Genomic DNA, 19,428 nt, shown 5'->3' with positions numbered 1-19,428 from the left:
CTCAGAAGTGTGCAACAGTTGGCACCACAAGTATTGTTCAATGCATTGATTTACCCTTTTAGTCTGTCCATCTTTCTGGAGATGATGTGCAAAAGAGAGTTGTACATCTATTTGTAACAATGTACTCAAACCCTTCCAGAATTTAGACACAAATTGGGGTCTCGATCTGACACAATAATGGAAGGGAGACGTGATTCCTTACCACTTGCTGGAGAAAGACAGAAGCTAGTTCCTTATAGTCAGGTAAACCTTTTAAAGGTAGGGGGCGCTAGAGGGCACGCAGGCAAGATGGCCGCACTTGAGTGAGGCTCCTTGCTGCCCAGGTTCACAATCCGTCTCAATCCTGCCCTAACGTCTGTTCCTGAACCACAAAAACTTGGGTACAATAAGCGGAAAATTAGCTGTAACCCTGCAGCTAACCAGATAGCGTCAAGAAGCAGCAAAATCTCTGTACATGCCGAGTGAACTGCGAGCTCCTACCAGTGTATTGAAAATGGCGGCGGATCAGCGATTGTAATGGAGCGGCATCGGGGGCGGAGAAGGAGATGGCCTGCCTGCTGGCCTCCTGGGGACCCCTCTGTGGCAAGAGCACCGTGCGGGACTCCAAGCTGCGAGGGCGGAGTGCGGTGCTGGACAACGCTAGATATCGCCGAGTGAGATTCCAGCCGCAGCGGCACTAAATGAGCAGAAGACCGCAAGGTCTGTCCCCAACGCTAGCCGTAAGTAGACTGCTGTTATGGAGTGAGGGAGCGGAGAGGCTGAACTGGCTTGGAGCCGGGCTGGCCCCCCGGCACAACCTGCTCTGTGACTGCTTTGAAGAGTGGTTGCAATAGAGAGCTGCACAACTGATATTGACAGTAGCAGCCTTCGCGGAGTCAGCGGCCTACCGGGACCGGGTGAGAGGCCGGAAGCAGGGAGCACGCAAAAGCGAGGCCCACAGGCTGGGTGCACTCCAGCATATTTGCGGCAGCAGCGGCTCGCTGAGGGGAAGGCCGGTGCGCTGCATCAGGATAAGACAATGAACAAGAGCCTATCTCAGAACTCTGTGTGCTCCTTGGACTATCATTGCATGCGGTTGAGGGCGTGCTGGGCTGCTGAGTGCAACTGCAGGTCTGGGGCCCCAGGTACAGGAGATGTAGAGCGCGCTTGGCTGTGGTGCTCTAGGCGCAGATTCCACCGGTAGCGGTGACAGAGGCCACATCAGGACTCAACCGCGGAGTGGGCCGTGCTGTTGGCTCTGATCCTTCGTAGGACTGTGGACAGCCGCTCAGGTGCGTGGGCAAGAGACGTGCCAAAGGGAGCGATGATCGCTGGAGAAGGCGCCAGAAGCTGTCTCTGTTGAAGTACTAGCCTGAAGATTTATTTGGCAAGGCCTGAGTCGGGCGGGATATGCCAGGATAACTCTGCCTGACTCCCCGGGTGGAGCTGAGCAGGGAAGCATACCAGGCAGGGAGCAAACCATGGACAAAACAGATGGCAGGCAGTCCAAACTACCTTTTGAGGCACGCAAGTCCACCAGATCTGTGAACAAACCCAAACAAGCAATGGCTGACCACCCCAGCTCCGGCTCACAGACCTCCACCGATGACCTGAAGGAGCTGCTCCTTACAATGAGACACAGTCTTACGTCAATAGAGGCCAAGATGGATGCAATGAACTCACGGATCGACAATGTCACTCACAAGCTTAACCAAGTGCATCAAGGAGACGGAACAACTCATTTCCAATTTGGAGGACACATCCGCTGGGAGGGCGGAGCAGCTTCTCAACATGGAGCATCTGCTAAAGGTTATAGTGGCGAAAAATTAAGATTTGGAGTCTAGGTCGCACCACAACAACATTGAGAATTCTTGGCGTTCCGGAATCCACCAACACTGGTCGGATGAAGGAATTTGTGGAACGCTTGCTCGCGACGATCTTTAAACTAAGTGCTTTCCACACGATGTTCGTTGTGGAACAAGCCCATCGCTCCCTGGCCGCTCGGCCACCACCCGGGGCTCCCGCATGACCGATTATCGCCCGAATGATGAATTATCGGGATTGTGACACAGCCCTGAGGCTAGCACGAGAACGCAAAACACTTTCCTTTGAGGGCTCTGAAATTGCCATCTTCCGAGATTTCACATTGGCTGTACCGAAAAAAGTTTCAGACCATCAAGCAGAAACTACAGCAGGCGAACATCACCTATACCATGCTTTTCCCTGCTTTTCCCTTCGCAGGGAAAAGCATGGTAACACACCAGGGCTAACAGCATTACTTTACCAACCCGCGGATTTCCTGAAAACCACTCTCTGATGATCCCCTTGAAATGAACCATCTCTGTGCCCGACTCACTCCAACACAGTCCTACCTGACATAGAATGATGCCACCAGGGCAGAGATGGTCTCTCTAGGAGCCTACTCTGTTGCTTTGGGCCCCGGCATGACGGTCTCATTAACGGAAAAGGCAGCGGAGCCACAGGAGGCTCACCTGATCACCGAGCACTGGTGTCGCGAACCTTGATGATCGAAGACCTTGCCTGCTTTTGATGCCATCGGGCGCGGTGGCTGCATTCTCCACTCATGACATGGTCAGGTACTCTGGACGAAGGAAACTAAATTAGTGCCTGGGCACCCTCGTGCCCACGGGGGGAGTCTGTGGTGCCCTTACGCATTTATTCCCAAAGGGTCAATCCCATAATGTTACAAGCTTATGACTTTCTTGTAGTTTGTTTCACTTTTCCTTGGTTTGCAAGAGCTGTTTTTACCGGCAACTCGAACAGGGTGGGAAGGGAGGGACTGTACAGCACAGCAGTATTGGGATGCTGATGTGGGAGGGAGGCAGGATTGGGCTGCTGAACAGGGAGGGGGTGGAGGGACTGTTGGAAATGTTCAACACCACTTTATGCACAGACACTAACACATGCTACTGTCCCATCCACACACAGCTTTTTAAGCCACTTTTCTACACAATGCAATTCCATTACTCTATATCTGACTCAATCAAGTCCTCCTAGCTATAACTTCCTCACTTGGAATGTGAGGGGCCTGGGGAATCCCAGGAAACGGAGTCACGTACTAGCCTAACTGGACAGACACAACATACACTGCGCCTTGCTTCAGGAGACTCACACGGGACCCAAAGACCCATCCACCTTCGCTGCCCAGTGGGCCCCCGGTCTGGACAGCCTGCCTGCAGAATTCTATAAAACATACAGCAAGGCCCTCATCCCTATCTTAAATTGGGGGATAAGTGTGACTCCTATAGACCACTCTCACTCATAAACTGTGACGCTAAAATCTTGGTGAAATTACTCGCCACCCGCATAAGCCCTCTGATGACAACGCTGGTCCTGCCAGACCAATCAGCGTTCATCCCCGGCAGGGCAATGTCGCACAATGTTCGCACTCTTTTTGCCCTCATGCAGGACATTGATCCGGATCAGGCCGCGGTGGCGGTCTTCTTAGACGTCACCAAAGCCTCTGACTCCCTGGAATGAGACTATTTCGTTTTTGTTCTGAACCGGATAGGCTTTCCCATCCACTTTTTAAAGTCCACATTTGTAAAGCGCACAATCACCCGTAAGGGTCTCTAGGCGCTGGGGGGCCATCGGGAAGATTAAGCGAGCTATTGCCCAGAGTCACATGGTGCTGGGCTAACCTGCCGCCGGAGCCGGGGATCGAACCGTGGTCCCCAGATTCCAGCGTCAGTCGCCCTGGCCGCGGCGCCACACCTCTCCCATTACCTCTCCCATTTTTAGCGTGGATTCGGTTGTTGTACACAAAATCACAGGCCAAAATCCTTATCAATGGCATGTGCTCTCCCAGGTTCCACATCATGAGAGGCAGGGCTGCCCGCTCTCCCCGCTCCTATTTGCCTTGGCCATGGAGCCATTGACAGCTAAGCTTCGGCAACACCACTGTGAAAATGCCCTCATATACCCTGAAAGACAAATCCTCATTTCTTTGAATGCGGACGACTTACCTTATATCTGCAAGATCCTGAGGTGAGTCTGAACCCTATATAACAGGTGTTCCTGCAGTTTGGCAGGCTCTCGGGGATCAATATTATTTGGAGTAAGTCACAAATATTCCCCCTTACAGGCGCAGTAAAGAGATACACCCCAGACTTCCCTTTAACCTGGTGTGAGGGTGAGATAAAATACCTAGGAATAGTCATTACTAGAGACCGGGAACACCTCATGAGGGCCAACTATGGCACTCCGCTAAACGCACTAACGGATTCCATCACCAGATAGACTGCAATGCCCTTATCGATGGCTGTCTGGATAGCTCTAATAAAAATGATTATTCTCCCTAAGATGCTCTATTACTTCACTAATATCCCCTATGCGCCCAGTAGCTCCTTCTTCAAAGCCCTCAAAAAGCAGCTCACTCGATTGACTTGGGGGGCCAAACAACCCCGGCTGAAGTGGGAGTCTCTGACCCTATCCTTCGATCAAGGAGGTTTTGAAGTGCCTGACATGGAGTTATATTACTGGTGAGCCCAAGCTCACTTCGCGGCTTTCTGGATGCATCCACCATCATACATGCCACATCTCGCGGTAGAGCATTGGCCAATGATGCCGACCCCATACTAAGCATACATAAGGGCTCCTATCAATCCCAAAGACACTGATCCCACCACTGTGGAATGCACGAATAGAGCTTGGAGGGCAATAGCTCATGAATATAGACACGTTATACTTTCCGCTACTGCCACTACCAGGCAGGCTAGACATCCCTGTTACGAGTGAGTGACGGTGCCGGCAAAAGTTCGCAAATTTGAAATTTACACTTGGGGGCGCTATGTGACGCAGGCACTTTCCGGTGACGGGAACACTCCTTTAACAACTGCCAACCTACCACCATGGAATAATTTATGTACATACGGCTCCGGCAGGATGTTAAGTCCGCCACCCCTAACTTTCCAGCTGAACCACCTACCCTGGCCCTGCTGCATGCCCTATTACAGCGTTCTCCCCCAACACCTGTAGTCTCCATGCTATACCAAGCCTCTCAAGCGGATAGTTCTCCTGGTTCTGGTCGAGCACGGTTACGATGGGAGGCTGAGTTAGAATCCCCCATCACAGATGACCTATGGAAATTTTGCTGCCAACAGTCAGGTAGAATTTTGGCAAGTAGTAGACTGCGTATAATACATTTCAAATACCTTCACCACCTCTACTATACCCTGGCACAACTATGCTGTTTCGGGCTTAGGGAGAATTATAATTGCAACAGATGTGAGAGGGAGGGAGAAGATTTCCTACACCTAGCATGGGAATGCGCCCAATTCATTCATTCTGGACCACAATAACTGACACCCTTAGCCAGATACCAGGGCTACACATATCTAACACCACACTTCTCACACTACTGGGGCACACAAAAGACCTCAAGGCACCATTCAGGATGTACATACCGTTGGGACTGCTCCTGGCTAAACAAAGGGTAGCCTGCAGGTGGGGGAGGAGGGCACCAAAGTTTCAGGACTGGTTGCCAGACCTTGTCTTGTACCAGGAGCAGCTGACGGTGTACGCTGAGCTGATGCCACCTACGTCTTACTCATGAGACATTTGGGAACCCCTACGGGCATATTTGTGTGAGCAGTCCGACACAGAGGCGGAATTAAGAGACAACATCGTAAACCTGGACGCCACGCTTCCAGAGATGCGATGAGGTGGAGATAGTTGGGATTGTAGTAAACTGGAATACACAAGTTCTGAATGTTATCCAACACACGATGTCGGCGGACAAAAGCTGTAGTCAAATGGGTGTATGTCAGCTACAAACTCTGAGAGTTTCTGTGTATACTATACTTTCTATTACACTGGATATGTTAGTGTCATTTGTAGGGCTGGCAAGCTGTCACCTCATATGTGTCTGATTACTGTTGAAAATCAATAAACAAATCTATAAAAAAAACTTTTAAAGGTATAAAGTCAGACAGTTTTGACAACATATCGACGACCACAAATGTGACAGTATGTCCCTGCTTAGTGGGTGGAGGTTCAACAATGAAATCCATAGAAATTGAGTGCCATGGTGTAGGAGGTGTGGGCATGGGAGTTAGCAGCCCCACTGGGACTTGATGTGAGCTCTTGCTCTGGGCACAAATATGACACTGTTGAATGTACAGGTGAGTGTCCTGATTCAGAGATTGCCACCAATAGGATCTTTTAAGTAAGGCAATAGTTTTCTTATATCCTGGGTGTCCTGCTAACACATGTGAATGACACCAATCAAGCGCTTGTAACTGAAAGGCCTTAGTAGGGAGCACTAAGCCTCCTTGAACATATAATAAATCCTGAATTCTCACTGGCTTGTGTTTATTTTCATACTCTTTTATTTCCTAGGTGTCTTGTGCGTGGAGTACCTCCTTCAAAAATAAGTTCTCTGAACATATAACTCCCAGGATAAGCTCGGGACTTAAGATAAGAGGTTGATCATGAGTATTCTGAGTATTGTGGATATCATAGCCATATCGTGACAGGGTATCTGCTTTGCCATGTTTCTTACCAGCCTGGAACTGTATAATGTAATTGAAATTGTTAACATAATGCGTCCATTGTAACTGCTGCATGGATAGAGCCCTAGCTGCTTTCAGGAACTGCAAGTTTCTGTGATCTGTGATTACTGTGACAGTGTGCAAGGTCCCTAGTAAGTACTGATGCCATTCTTCAAAGGCAATTTTAATGGCCAACAATTCCCTGGCTCCCACCGAATAATTCTGCACGGAAAGTGTGAGTTTGTGTGAATAGAAGTTAACCGGGTGTAGTTGTCCAGTTTGTCTGTCTCTCTGGGACAACACTCCTCCAATAGCCACCTGGGATGCATCTGCTCCTACTATAAATGGCTGAGAGGAGTCAGGATGTTTCAAAACAGGGGCAGTAACAAAAGCTGTTTTTAGAAAGGAAGAGGCCTCTTCAGCGGCTGGCTTCCACGAAAAAGGTATTCCTCTTTACAGGAGTTTTGTAATAGGAGACGCCGAAGATGCAAAGCCATTGACGAGCCGCCTGTAGAAATTGGCAAAACCAAGAAAACTCTGCACTCCCTTCACAGAGCTAGGAGAGGGCCATTTCCAATAGGTGCAACATTTTGGGGATCCATGGTCACCCCTTTTGAGGATAACACAAAGCCCAAAAAGGTTACTTCAGAAACGTGGAATTCACATTTGTCCAGCTTAACATAGAGATTATTATCTCTGAGGCGTTCCTAACACAGCTTTCACATGCCCAATGTGTTCTCTGATGGGAGAGGAATGGATTAGAGGCAATGTAGGCAATGTGGCTCACATCCAATACCTCTCTCAATACCTCATCAATGAAAAATAGAAATGCAGTAAGCGTATTACATAGCCCAAAGGGCATGACCTGGGGGCGTGGCCAGGCAAGATGGTGGGTGGACGTGATTCACCTCGGCTCTGGACCCACGTAGATGTCCCAGGATTAAAGTCCACACCAGAGATCGCCAAAAAGTTCCCGACTGCAGATTGAGGGGCCGTGACCATGAAACTATCAAGCATGAGACCCATCAGGAAGCGGTAACTGCAATTTTAGACCCAAGAGTAGCCGCGAGCGACTCACATCGGAGCCTCGCAAAATAGTGGCGGTCCTGGACAGACCGGAGTTTCGGCACAGCTGCCAACGGAATACGCTGGGGAAGGCCAGGAGGTCCTGAGTCTCCTGCTCGCCCTCAAACGATGCAGAAAATCCAGAGGAGCCGCAACGGGGAGCAGAGTGGCGGTGTTGGGAGACACCGATCCCCTGGACCGGCGCAACCGCGTAGACACTAGGGCGGTACTACAAATACCTGACGGTGAGGGGGGGAAGGCCCGGTTCCTGGAGTGAGGTGGCGGGCGACGCGGGAGAAAACGGTACAAAAGGGGGTGGGTGGTGATGGACGGAGCATCTGAACCAATCAAACACTCACACCCAGTCAAAAGATCTGGGTTTAATCCAGCGCGGAAGAGGCAGCACCCACAGGCACAACGACAGCAAGCCTTCAATTGAGGCACACCGAGGCGCTTGGCCTGGCCCTATCTGGCTTTAAAATGGTGGCCGACCTTGTAGCAAGTGTTGCAGTATTTGAGTAGCTAACCCAGACGCCCACACTACAGCGGTTCCCCAGAACACATGAGGGGTACAGAGAAAGTTTGGTTCGATATACCCCCATGAGACACACCCATTGGCAGAACACGGAGGGGGCCCCAGGAACAGTGCAATGTACCTCCGGAGTGAGGAGAGCATACCATGAGGAGCCCAGCCCATCTGGGGAAAGGAGTGCACCAGTAAAGCTTATGCCCAGTGGCTCTGAAGGACGCTGCAGAGGGAGGCTCCTGCGCTTTCTGCAGAAGACCACACAAGCATAAAGAAAAGGGGACACCCAGCCAGCATCTGTGCCACCAAAGAAGGGGAAAAACAAAGTCTCCAATTTTTTTACTCCCTCTGAGAAGCAACAGCCCCTAGAACAAGGAGATACCTCCACCGCCATGGCTCTCACGAAAGAGGACTTGATGGTCTCTCTGAGAGAGTTCAAGACGGAACTACGCTCGGAGATAAATCGGGACATTAAGGCATTCATTGGGCAACTCAAAACGGACCTGAATAAATACATGTCCGCCCTCCAACACGACATGGACTCAGTGGGCACCAGAGTTATGGAGGTGGAAGCACAAGCCCAGGATCTAGACAAGCGGGCAACGGCAGCACAGAAAAAGATACAGGACCTCCGGAATCAACTGCAACTGACCATGTTGAAGAGAGAATATTTAGAAAATAGGCAGAGACAACATCTGAATTAGGGATTTGGAGGAAGGGGCGCAGGGACCCGACCTGGAGGCCTTCCTTGAGGGTCTATTTGTGGAGATTCTGGGTCCGCGCCAGCTAAAAACCAAGATCGAAAGAGCACACCACATTGAAAGCCAAGCAGCCAGAGATCGTCGTGGTACGTGTGATATCCTTGCCAAGCTCCACTCCTATGAGGTTAAGGAGGCTATATTGCGACCGGCCAGGAAGAAGGATAACATAACCTTTCAAGGGTTTCGGTGTTGCTTATATCAAGATCTAGCACCCGCCACGCTGGTGCAGAGACAGCAATTTAGGCCCATCACCACGAAACTCAGAACAGACAAAGTGAAATACAGGGGGACATACCCATTCGGGTTGAGCTTTGAATACAACAACAAAATGTGTCATATTACAGAACTCGAAGAAGGTCTGAGAATAATTGGTCTCCCCTCTTTGGACACCGAGAGCACACATGACACATCGAGGGAGGTGGACCGGGACAGCAGTAAGGGAACGTAATGGAGCACAATTGTCAAGAGATCTAGAGATTGCCGGAGAACGTAAAATAAATGGAATACAAGTACTGAGATAGAACAGGACACACTAGGACAATGCGCCCGAGAGGGGGCCATGCAAGGGTGAGAGTGGTAATGAACTCTTGATGAACAATGGCTGACAAGACACCGCACGCCCCAAGAATATTCTGGGTCTACAAGGGAACGTGACACCTGCTGGTGATCAATTTCAGCGGAAGGGACGGACGTAGATGCAGGCTCCGGTCAGACCGCCCGCCAACACGATCCAGCAAGTCGTGATCTACACAGCCGGAGGCCCATGGGCCAGCCGGCACAAGTTGTTGAGGCTAATGAGGTTTGTATTGTTGGGGGAGGGCTTCAAGGGAACTGGTGGTGGTCAGCGAGGAACACTAGTTTTGGAAATGCGCTGGCCCACTGGGCTTTTATGAAGGGTGGGAGACAAGGGGGTCTCTTGGAAAGGGATCTTAGGGGCGAGAAATGGATTGTTAATTCAAAGGGATTATGTGAGGGGCGGGGGAATCAACACAGAATCATTGTGATTTCCATAGTGTCATGGAATGTGAAGGCAGTGAATTTGCCACTTAAGAGACATAAAATTTGGAAATACCCGACGGACCATCATTTCGAAGTTGTGGCACTCCAGGAGATGCACTTAAAAAGCTCTGAAGAGTTTAGACTTCGCCATAGACAATACTCCCTCATCTATAGATCCTTAGCTAGCACCAAACAGCGGGGGCTGGCACTCCTTTTTCATAACTCTATTAAATTCCAACCAAGGCCATTAAATCAGATAAAGAAGGCCAGATAGTCATGGTGAAGGGGACACTGAGAGGGAGACTGTGTACATTTATTGTGGCGTACGCACCCAACGTGGGCCAACCAGCATTTCTCGCAATGCTACTAGACCAGAAGGGACAGTTTGCAGAAGGTCCACCGATTCTCATGGGGGATTTTAATCTCACTTAGCAGGTAGAATCAGATAGTACGCACTCACATAGAGACTTTATAAGCATTTTCCCTAAACAAATTAAACAGACACTACACAATCTAGGGCTTAGGGATGCATGGCATACCCCTTATCCCTCTGCCAAAGACTATACATTTTTCGCCCATGTACACCAAACGTATTCAAGACTTGACTATGTTTTTATCAGCCAGTCTATTGACCTCACTCCAGGAGGCACAAATTCCCCCACTCACGATCTCTGACCATTGCCCAGTCTCGATCTGTTTAAACTGGGGCCATGTTACACCCAGGATACCAAGGTGGTACTTCCAGTTTTTACTTACTAGTCACAGATTGTTAAGGGATGAACTGAGTGGGGCGATCACACAATTTTTTTTAACTAAACTCACCGCATGACACCTCGGCCCTTAACAACTGGAATGCATTTAAGGCAGTCATGATAGGTAAATGCCCTGAGCTTAATGCTACACTGAATAAGCAGAAGGCTAAAGAGAGGGTGGATTTAGAGACGGAACTGGAACTTGTTGAAAAGAAACATAAAAAAATGTCTTCCAGGATTCTACAACATAAACTCACTGCACTCTGGGGGAAAATTAAGGCAATTTACACAAACAGGGCTGAATACACCCTGCTTCGTCTGCGCCAGCTCTCCTTTACACATGGGTACAAAGTAGGTACACAACTAGCCAGAGAGCTTAGGGAAAAGAGAGAAGTGGAATACCTTGGAGGCATACAGGATGGGGAGGGCAATAAAGTGAACTCAGATGCGGAGAAGGCTAACATATTTGGGGCGTTCTACAAGGGGCTATATACAGGTGAACCACGTGAGGTAGACGCACAACATCGGTATCTACAGGCACTGAAGATTCCGCAGGTCTCCCAGACTTGGAACGATATCCTCAATGCACCTATAAGTGAGGAAGAGGTGGGGACAGCAATCCAATCACTTAAGCCCAATAAAGCCCCCTGGCCGGATGGCCTGACGGCCCATTTTTATAGAACATGTGCACCAGATGTCAGTCCACAGCTACCACAGCTTTTTAATACGAGGGCAGAGGGCTTCAGGGTAACCCCCTCCATGGCTAAGGCAGTGATAACGGTGATCCCCAAGCCAGGGAAAAACGCACATCAATGTGCATTATATACACTAATTGCTCTCCTGAACCTGGATGCTAAATTATACTCTGCTATCTTGGCGGCGAGGCTAGAGGACCTGATGCCAGACCTAATCCACCCTGACCAATCAGGATTCATAAAAGGCAGGCAGATCCACGACAATATTCGTAGGACGCTACACTTGATTGAAAAAGTAACTAAACGCAAGATAGCGGCGATCCTTGTGGGTCTGGATGCCAAAAAGGCTTTTGACAGGGTGGACTGGTCGTCCCTTTTTAGCACACTTTGGGTGCAGGGAAAAAATCATAAATATGATCAGGTCCAACTATGTACAACCGTGATGTAGGGTACAGGTTAATGGGACCACCTCCAATCCATTCTCCCTTACAAGAGGGACTAGGCAGGGGTGCCCGCTGTCGCCCCTACTATTTGCCTTAAGCATAGAGCCGCTGACGTTGGGTATCGAGGAGACCCCAGAAATAAAAGGCATTGCCTTTGGGGGAGAGGAACATAAAATCTCACTTTACACAGATGATGTACTGCTGTCCCTCACAACCCGGATCTCTCGCTTCCTGCTCTACAGAAGGAGCTGAACGTTTTTGAGGAGGTGGGACAGACAGATAGGGAGAGAGATAGAGAGAGGGAGAAAGACAGAAAGAGAGGGAGAGAGAGACACAGTGAAAAGAGAGGGAAAGGGAGAGAGAGTCCTGACACTGTGCACCCAGGCCTCACTGCTCACCTGCTGGCACCGATGTGTCTCCAACCATGTGCCAGTATGCACTGTAGTTCACCAGGTCCCTCGTCTGAAACAGAGTCCAGAATTATGAATGGCAGAGTAGATACAATTGCATACACCATCATCACCTGACCACCCCTGCGAACCCCAGCAGCTGCACCCCAGCCCCCCCCGCCACCCAATGGTGCATGCACGCCCCTGCACACCCAGGCAGCTGCACCCCAACCCCTCCCACCGCCCAGAGCACGCACACACCTGGGTGTTATCACAGATGGTCACATTTTTGGCACAATGTATAATCAGCATCATGAACATGCATGAATGTTTGTGTTGATATTTTATTACTTTATCACTGATACAGAGTATTGTTATGCCTTGTTTCAGCTCATATGGTCCCAGATGAAGGTCATAGCGACCGAAATGCATTGGACTGACTAAAGAATACACATGTATAAATAAGATGTCTAATCAATGAACATAATCAGTAAAAGAAAGAATTTTTCGAGAAAATAAAGAAATGAACATTTGAAAACTTGTGTGGAGTGAACTTTAGAGGAACTCTGGGTAGTCCCCAGTAGGATCTAATAGCAGTGCATCAAGGGATGCTTTCACTTTTCTAGTGGGAAGCACAACTTTGGATTGTTTATGAGACGCCTAAGGCAAGAGGCGCCGCTTTGATTGCACGCTCAACAACAAGAGGAGTTGTTGAACATAGAAACTTCAGTTCTAAAAAAAAGCAGTGCGCTCTGAGCCTCTCAACGTTGCAGTTCTGTATCTTTCCTTGCCACTAAGGCGAGCAGCACGCGAACCAAACGAGAATTTGTCTACAACATTCATTTACCAATATGCAATATGAAGAGATCACAAAGAGCACAGAAGCAAGGGCAAACGCGTTTGCTTTTCAGGAGGGAGAAGCCTCCAGAATCTACTCTTTAATCCAGGAAGCGATGACTCAAACGTCCTCGAGTAGGACCAAGGCACAGAATTTGAAACAATTGATCTATATTTCTAAACGTCACGTGAATCAAAAACTTCATGCGAGCACATTGATCCGCTACCACAAAGCACAACGCATACCCAGGGGACTACGAATTGCCCTCAAGCCATCCCTCTGTAAAAATTCAAAAGCCTTCCAAGACAAGTGGTATACCATTTTGAATAGATGTTCGTTGTATCTAATCTTATTGATCATAGAAGAGCTCTCACTTATCTTAATAGAATTGTCGAAAGAGATGGATGAACTTACAGAAGAGCTATCAAAAATGATGACTGCAGATGAACTAGACACAGTCTTAAAGGATGCAAAAGAACAAATAGATCGCCATACCCAAGAAGTGAATGAACGAAAAATAAGAAAATTCAAACGGAATACGCTTGACTATAAGCTTGGGGAGGTGTACACATGGGCAGATGTGTACGCCCAGAGAAGGAGAAACCGCCCCTATACCCCATTCACTGACACCTCATCATCAGGAAGCGATGCCACGAACAAACAACCACCTAATAAAAACTATCCACCGAGAAAGGCACCACAGTCTTTTCAAGCCAATGTATCAACAGTCACGAAAGAGGGAGCAACAGCGGTAGAAAAACCGACGACTTCAGCAGTTATCAGTACCACAGATGAGCATTTTTTAGAAGTAGGCCCAGACCAACAAGAAGATCCAGGTGGAGAAAAGGAGCCTCCAAACACAAGAAGCGTTACGACAAAGATAAAGGAGAAAGACAAAAAGAAAACTACACCCAAGAACACTTAGTGATTAACATATCCAAGTACAAGCTAACAGCACAAGAACTAGCAGTATTGGAGAAAGGTACCTCCTTCGTTCCGACAACCTTCACTAACTCACTTGAACTTGAAATTAGCTTCTTCAAACTGATGCGCAAATTGAGGTTGCGCTATTTCTTTGATCATGTAGTCGATAAACCCCTAATATCGGAACAGGATCAACTCAAAGGATTACGAGCAAGAAGTACTTTTATGGCTCCAATGAGCCACAAGACCTTAGATTTGTTTGAAAATATGGTAAAGCAAGATCTGAGCAGGATCAAATTCGATAAAAAGCCAAGAAGAAACATTACCAACAAGGACATGGACACTCTAAAGAAACTGGCACACAATAAGGATATTGTTTGCACAAAAGCAGATAAAGGCGGAGGCCTGGTTATAATGGATGCTACCATGTACCAACAGAAGCTAGAAGAACATCTAGCTGACTCTAACACCTATGCAGCGTTAAACTCGAATCCTACTCAAGAATATGCTAAAAAACTGACAGAACTGGTTGGCCGAGCCAGGGAGAACGGTACCATCAATGATAAAACGAAGAATTTTTTGCTTAAAGAGAATCCTAGCAGCCCGACGTTTTACATGATGCCGAAGGTGCATAAAAACCTATGGGATCCTCCATTGCGTCCCATTGTATCCACGAGAAATAGCATTCATGAAGCTACTGGTCAACTTATTGATAAGTACATGCAACCAACAGTACAAAACATGACTACGTATATCAGGGATTCCACAGATTTTCTAACTAGACTAAATCTTTTGGAAATAGGAGTGAATGAAGAACTACTATTATGTACGGCTGACGTAAAGTCTTTATACACTTCAATACCCCATGGAGCTGGAATCGAAGCGATGGCAGAAGAAATCTTGTCGACAGACTATAATGAATCAATGCAAATTTTCTTGATGGAATTGATAATCTTTACGCAAAGTCATAGCTATTTTAAGGTCAACAACAAGTGGTACCAACAATTAGTTGGAACTTCAATGGGCAATTGCGCAGCCCCTGTACATGCAAATCTATACATGAAGGCATACGAGGAACTACATATACTGAATAATCCAACATGGACCAATACCTTGAAAATGATAGTTCGTTACATCGGTGACGTATTTATCATATGGAAGAACACTGAAGAATCACTCCAACAGGCGTTAACTGAACTGAATTCTAAGAATGAGAGAATAGAACTTACCTGGGAAATCTCTAAGTCTTCAATCACCTTTTTGGATGTTCGAGTGAATCTGCATCAAGGCAAGATAGAAACGGAGATGCATAGGAAACTAACTGACAGAAATAACACTGTTCATTTCCAAAGTTTTCATCAGGATTCGTTAAAAACCCACCTACCTACATCCCAGATGATGAGGGCAAAAAGAATCACCTCTGAGACAAACAAAGTTGAAAGTACATTAAAAACTATGGGAGATAGATTTCGTAAGAGAGGATATCCAGCCACCCTGATTGAACAATCCATTAAGAAGGTCAAATGTATTTCTAGATCAGAACTAATGAAGACACGAGTCAAAACAAAACAGGAAAGAATGACCGTAGTATCCAAATACTCTACGATGAGCCATAAATTCAAGAAAATTATACGTACTCATTGGAATATCTTACGAGCCGAAACTGACTTTGACAAAAGTTTTGAACAGCCGCCTATTTTTGCTTTCATCAGAGGCAAAAATCTTGGTGAACTACTAAAACAAAGAAAACCCAAAGATGAAACATACCGAGGAACCAGACCTTGCCTACAATGTGGGCATTGTAACAATATCATTAGAGGAAATGTAATCACACATCCAATGAAAGGACACATCATCAAACTCCGTGTAAATGCGACCTGCGACACGGCTAACGCCATCTATATGCTGAAATGTCCCTCCGGGAAGGTTTATGTTGGGAAGACCACCCGTAAGTTGAAGACACGATTAAATGAGCATAAATCAAATATCAGGACTGGCAACGTCAAGTCATCTGTAGCAGCACATTTTAAGAAAGAAAAGCACAATGTGTCTCAATTACAATTCACAGTTCTGGAAGTGATTGAAAAAACTGAAGGACGGGACAATAACAGATTTCTCCTTCAGAGGGAAAATAGTTGGATGTACTTGTTGAACTCACACAAGCCCTTCGGGCTTAATGATCGCGTTGAATTTACCTGCTACCTATAGACATTTTCAATAATCTTACTTAAGCACATGTGTGCCAAGCCTTACCTACGTTTATGGATGTAGGAGTCATCTGTCCCAAACATCTGATTTGGTTTTATTTATTGTTTCTATAATTGTGTTGTCACGCAATATTATTTTTATTTTTTTCATCATAAGTACATCTCTTAGGGATAATGCAGTTTATTTCGAATGCACTGATCTCCGTTTTTTTAAAAATTGTCTACTTTTTATATTTCACCACATTGATATCTTTATTGATTCACTCTTGTGAACTTCCACACAACATCAGAAGGTAAAGACTCGCTCCTATTGGCTGTAGTCCCGATCACATGATCGGAGACACAACCAATGAGAGCGAAGCATAAGAAAGAGCTTTTGTAATGTTTAGATAAAGCGCGAGTCAGTGGACCGGCATCGCGCTAATGCCGGAATACTTTCGTGGAACAGCAAACAGGATAGAGAAGACGTTTTTGCACGTCTATTAAGTGAGTAATACGGAGATATGAATGGTATGACATATGGACAGGAGCGGAACCCTTTGAAACAGTGGTTTTCTATAATGATTTTTTTCGTTTTTTCTTGCCAGTTTTGACATAGTGTTGTGTTCAATGCAAGCAGTGTAAAGAGGAAGTAAAGTGAGTGCCTACTAGGTGTTTTTCTTGTTATATCAGTGCACTAGAGCACGCACACACTTGGGTGTTATCACAGATGGTCACATTTTTGGCACAATGTATAATCAGCATCATGAACATGCATGAATGTTTGTGTTGATATTGTATTACTTTATCACTGATACAGAGTATTGTTATGCCTTGTTTCAGCTCATATGGTCCCAGATGAAGGTCATAGCGACCGAAATGCATTGGACTGACTAAAGAATACACATGTATAAATAAGATGTCTCATCAATGAACATAATCAGTAAAAGAAAGAATTTTTCGAGAAAATAAAGAAATGAACATTTGAAAACTTGTGTGGAGTGAACTTTAGAGGAACTCTGGGTAGTCCCCAATAGGATCTAATAGCAGTGCATCAAGGGATGCTTTCACTTTTCTAGTGGGAAGCACAACTTTGAATTGTTTATGAGACACCTAAGGCAAGAGGCGCCGCTTTGATTGCACGCTCAACAACAAGAGGAGTTATTGAACATAGAAACTTCAGTTCTAAAAAAAAGCAGTGCGCTCTGAGCCTCTCAACGTTGCAGTTCTGTATCTTTCCTTGCCACGAAGGCGAGCAGCACGCGAACCAAACGAGAATTTGTCTACAACATTCATTTACCAATATGCAATATGAAGAGATCACAAAGAGCACAGAAGCAAGGGCAAACACGTTTGCTTTTCAGAAGGGAGAAGCCTCCAGAATCTACTCTTTAATCCAGAAAGAGATGACTCAAACGTCCTCGAGTAGGACCAAGGCACAGAATTTGAAACAATTGATCTATATTTCTAAACGTCACGTGAATCAAAAACTTCATGCGAGCACATTGATCCGCTACCACAAAGCACAACGCATACCCAGGGGACTACGAATTGCCCTCAAGCCATCCCTCTGTAAAAATTCAAAAGCCTTCCAAGACAAGTGGTATGCCATTTTGAATAGATGTTCGTTGGATCTAATCTTATTGATCATAGAAGAGCTCTCACTTATCTTAATAGAATTGACGAAAGAGATGGATGAACTTACAGAAGAGCTATCAAAAATGATGACTGCAGATGAACTAGACACAGTCTTAAAGGATGCAAAAGAACAAATAGATCGCCATACCCAAGAAGTGAATGAACGAAAAATAAGAAAATTCAAACGGGATACGCTTGACTATAAGCTTGGGGAGGTGTACACATGGGCAGATGTGTACGCCCAGAGAAGGAGAAACCGCCCCTATACCCCATTCACTCACACCTCATCATCAGGAAGCGATGCCACGAACAAACCACCACCTAATAAAAACTATCCACCGAGAAAGGCACCACAGTCTTTTCAAGCCAATGTATCAACAGTCATGAAAGAGGGAGCAACAGCGGTATAAAAACCAACGACTTCAGCAGTTATCAGTACCACAGATGAGCATTTTTTAGAAGTAGGCCCAGACCAACAAGAAGATCCAGGTGGAGAAAAGGAGCCTCCAAACACAAGAAGCGTTACGACAAAGATAAAGGAGAAAGACAAAAAGAAAACTACACCCAAGAACACTAAGTGAATAACATATCCAACTACAAGCTAACAGCACAAGAACTAGCAGTATTGGAGAAAGGTACCTCCTTCGTTCCGACAACCTTCACTAACTCACTTGTACTTGAAATTAGCTTCTTCAAACTGATGCGCAAATTGAGGTTGCGCTATTTGTTTGATCATGTAGTCGATAAACCCATAATAACGGAACAGGATCAACTCAAAGGATTACGAGCAAGAAGTACTTTTATGGCTCCAATGAGCTACAAGACCTTAGATTTGTTTGAAACTATGGTAAAGCAAGATCTGAGCAGGATCAAATTCGATAAAAAGCCAAGAAGAAACCTTTCCAACAAGGACATGGACACTCTAAAGAAACTGGCACACAATAAGGATATTGTTTGCACAAAAGCAGATAAAGGCGGAGGCCTGGTTATAATGGATGCTACCATGTACCAACAGAAGCTAGAAGAACATCTAGCTGACTCTAACACCTATGCAGCGTTAAACTCGAATCCTACTCAAGAATATGCTAAAAAACTGACAGAACTGGTTGGCCGAGCCAGGGAGAACGGTACCATCAATGATAAAACGAAGAATTTTTTGCTTAAAGAGAATCCTAGCAGCCCGACGTTTTACATGATGCCGAAGGTGCATAAAAACCTATGGGATCCTCCATTGCGTCCCATTGTATCCACGAGAAATAGCATTCATGAAGCTACTGGTCAACTTATTGATAAGTACATGCAACCAACAGTACAAAACATGACTACGTATATCAGGGATTCCACAGATTTTCTAACTAGACTAAATCTTTTGGAAATAGGAGTGAATGAAGAACTACTATTATGTACGGCTGACGTAAAGTCTTTATACACTTCAATACCCCATGGAGCTGGAATCGAAGCGATGGAGGAAGCAATCAAGTCGACAGACTATAATGAATCAATGCAAATTTTCTTGATGGAATTGATCATCTTTACGCTATATCATAGCTATTTTAAGGTCAACAACAAGTGGTACCAACAATTAGTTGAAACTTCAATGGGCAATTGCGCAGCCCCTGTATATGCAAATCTATACATGAAGGCATACGAGGAACTACATATACTGAATAATCCAACATGGACCAATAACTTGAAAATGACAGTTCGTTACATCGATGACG

The sequence above is a fragment of the Lissotriton helveticus genome, chromosome 5_1, assembly GCF_964261635.1.
Source record: "Lissotriton helveticus chromosome 5_1, aLisHel1.1, whole genome shotgun sequence".
NCBI lineage: Eukaryota > Metazoa > Chordata > Amphibia > Caudata > Salamandridae > Lissotriton > Lissotriton helveticus.
This window is presented reverse-complemented; position numbering follows the sequence as displayed.